The sequence below is a fragment of the Amblyomma maculatum genome, chromosome 1, assembly GCF_055883805.1.
Source record: "Amblyomma maculatum isolate TAMU_Amacu chromosome 1, ASM5588380v1, whole genome shotgun sequence".
In the NCBI taxonomy this organism is placed as follows: domain Eukaryota; kingdom Metazoa; phylum Arthropoda; class Arachnida; order Ixodida; family Ixodidae; genus Amblyomma; species Amblyomma maculatum.
In genome coordinates, this window is record NC_139344.1 from 200253061 (window position 1) to 200256781 (window position 3721).

Genomic DNA, 3721 nt, shown 5'->3' on the forward strand with positions numbered 1-3721 from the left:
TCGTCTAGCCTCCGCGAGACAAATTCCCCTTCCTCCTCCGCGTTTGGCGGGAGGTGGGGCGTGGCACTCCGCGAGCGCGAAAAAAAAAAGGAAAAAAAACAACAAACAGCCGAGGGAGCGCGCGCCGCTGGATTCAGTCTGGCCGTGGCGAGGGAAAAGCGCGCAGCGAGCGGTAGACACCCATCCTTCTCCCGTCAGTCAGAGAGACGGACCAATGGACGTCGTTCGCGGTACGTACGTCATTACTGTGGCCCGTCGGGCCAACGCAGGAAACGGGGACGCTGGCTTCCCAAAGGAGAGCATGAGAGAGCTTTGAATTGTATTTTCGATACTTTGCGACGCGCGTGTCACTGTAGCATTTTGCACAGACTATCTCCGGTACCTGATCGAAACACTGGGCTCCTTTGCTTAAAAGGGCCTTCCCTGGACAGTGGCCCTTTAAGGACCAACGGGCTGGAAAGTTCCCACACCACTCATCCTTTATTTCACATATAAAGAGGTGGCATTCAAACCATGTTCGAACATTGTACTCTTCCCGCTCTTCTCCCTGAGTCATAATAGGTCTGTTCGATTCAGAACTGGTTCTCGGCACCAATTCTGAAAACGTTCTGCTGGTGCCAGGTGCCGGCAAGGTGCAGTTCCATTTCTGTGGTTCAGGTGCAGCTGGTGCAGCTAAAGCCCCAGCAGCGCCACACATTTCTGGTGCGGCATTTTCAATCGAGCCTTGTCGTCTGCTCGCTTATTTCCGTTGGCCGCGAGCTGTTCGCGCGGTGCGGTTATTTTTGTGCCTCACGAGGCCATGGACAACAACGTCGTCGAAGTCATTTTTAAGGAATTTCTGGAGTCCTCCGATAGTGAGGACAGGGAACCCGATGCCGTGCTCTCCTTCACGGCAACACAGTTATTACATCGTGGTTCAGACCGAGACCGATCGACAGACCGCAATTCACCAAGTTCCCGTACAACTGAAGTGTTGTTGCTAGATATATTTGAGTTTCGAACGAGGCTATTCAGGTTGCCACAAAAGACCTTAGAGGAACTCGCCATTTTCCCGGATAATGACGCCTTATCCGTCGACGACGAGAAAAAAAATGTCCTATAATTAGGTCCTATAGATGTTTACAAACATCTCATCGGCAGTGCGCGTCGTCTGCTAGCGCCGTCAACACGTACACCACTTTTCTGCACCTCCTCCTCGGAGGGTGCCGCGGTTCTTTGCACCAGAGCAGCACCACGAGTGCACCAAAATCATCGCGAACGAAGGTGCCGGGACCGCTGTGAATCGAGCGCTTTGGTGCAGCGCACCGTAAACCGGTTCCGGCGGTGCAGAGAACCACGGCTGAATCTGAAGTAAAACTTGTTGCTGGGCTAGTTGGTTCATGATCGTACGGCGCGTTGCCCTGTCTCCTCTCTTGTGTTTGTCTTTTTTCGCGCTTACTTTTCCACGGCTGAATCGAACGCGCAGCTAATGAAGTCGACTGGATGCATTCTTGAGTTTACTCAGAAATGAGAAATTCCGTCTGCTCGTTTCTTCGAATAATGCGTGAGTGGCATCTTGGAGTGAGACCTTTCGCTTGCAGAGAAGCTGAGTTCCACAAGTTGTCCATTAAGTTGCTAGACCACTCTTCTATGTGAAGCTCAAGCCCGTGGACTCAACAAAGCTAATTCCGTACGCGATCAGCAACGTCGGGAAGCAGAAAAGGGAAGGAAACAAACTTTTGTTCAGGCATCCCAGAGCTTTTGGATCATACCAGATGCGAAATTCCGCTTGAAAAAGTGACCGAGCTTTGTGCGCATTTTTCGGGTGTCTATAAATTGTCGCGCGTTCTGAAAGCGCTCAATACAAGCTTTTTGCTATTGCCGCCATTCCCTTTTGGAAATCAAATTTTTCTCTCCTCTTTTCCATCTTGATTACCTATATGGCTGTTATCCTAATGATTTTTGCTGCTCCAAGTCTTCAACTGATTTTATTTTCTATAATGGTTGTGCATTTATCAACAATCAGAAAGTTTGGAATTTGGACACAGTTTGGACGCAGTCCGAACAATTAACTAACCACAGGCCATGAGTGCAAAGACCCGTCTTAAATTGTCCCACGACTGTGCAAGGCACAATTATGCTCCGTCCCTACGGTGAGGAAGTCTATTTCTGGGTGTTTCAAGCAAACATTCTTTGCCTGGCTACCTTTGGGCTATTATGTAATAGCCAAAAGGTAGCCACCGTAGCCAAATAGCCAACCAACAAGATTTCCCGCCAACCACAACATAAAGTAGCCCAATTTGGCTATTGTATCTAGCTGTAGCAGGAGCACTGTGGCTAGGAGACAAGGTATGCACATTTGGACGTTGTTTTGAATAAAAAGTAGGATATTTTTACTGCAAGTCACTTTTAGCTCAGCTTTTTTAAAATGGCATTTTTGTTGGTTCAGTGGGTACAATAGGTGGTAATTCCGACTTCCGGGTCTAGCGGTCTATCTGCGAGACGCTCTGCGCTGTGCTTGAAACTCGGCATCGACAAGCTTAAATTCGACTTTTCACGTGTTTTATAAACACGATAAGGTCGTAGAAAAGGTCATAATGATCTGCGCACATATTATGACCCTATTTAATGTTTCGTATATGAAAAGACGGGTGAAAAATTGAATTGCAAGTGCAACCATTACAACGTGTGTCATCTGTCCGGGCTGAAGTTTAGCATGCATAATTCACTCGGCGGAAGTTCGTTTGTCGTTCATGTTTTCATGCAGTCGCTACATATGTCTCTAAAAGATACTAGGGTAATCATTTTTAGAGGTATTTCGCTTGCAGAAGCCAGATAATTAGACTGCTGGCACCCGCAGTTTAGCGATACGTAGGAGCGGACTGTCGCGCATGTTGTGGTTGCAACGGCAAAGAGCTGAAAGCATGCAAAACCCAGGAAGACTCTGTGCACTTTTTTTTTTTCAGCTTTTACAAAGAGTTCTCGGTTTATGCTGCAGAGCCCCTAGGGTTTCTTAATTGTGATGCACTGTACTGCAGCTGGTGCAAGCACGGCTGGTACACCGCGTTTTAGTTGCTTAGCTAAAATTGTTACCTGTGATTCTAACAGCGTGTTCTGCTATTCCACAGAATATCTAGATTTACTTACCAGTGCTTCGAAACCTTAGAAGTGTGCACAATCTTCGCTATTTTAGGGTACACGCCCTTGACAGCCTAACTAATTTTGTTCACATATGTGTCGTTTTTTTTTTTTTTTTTTCCTAACAACTTGTGGGGTTACGAGGGGGATGGTCTTCCAACCCGCTCCCACTCCACTCCGCGGATGGGGAACAAAGAGGAAAAAGACGGGAACAACACATCGTTACTACTCGAATGCTATTTATTGCACTTGCAAATAATACCGAGCATGCCGGCTAGCTATAGACCTTTTTAGTTTCGATGCCTGGGTGCAGCCATCATAGTTTGATGGTGGCGCCCCGTATGAGCCAAACTGGGAAAATCCGCTCCGGCTCCTCCTGACGCCATCTTGGGCTGTACTGTTCGTGTTGATGCTGCGGTGCGGTAGTGTAAAAGTGCTGTTTCGCAGTGCTCGTGAAAGCTATCCAACACCTTGGTGCTATTTGTGCTTTGTTTGAGCGCGCGAGCAAACCGTATACCATCCGTTTGGCATGGCGGCAGCTGTTGGAAACATCACTAGCGGCCGGAGTGACTGTGAAGGACTGTGCTTCACTTCCGCAGTGAGG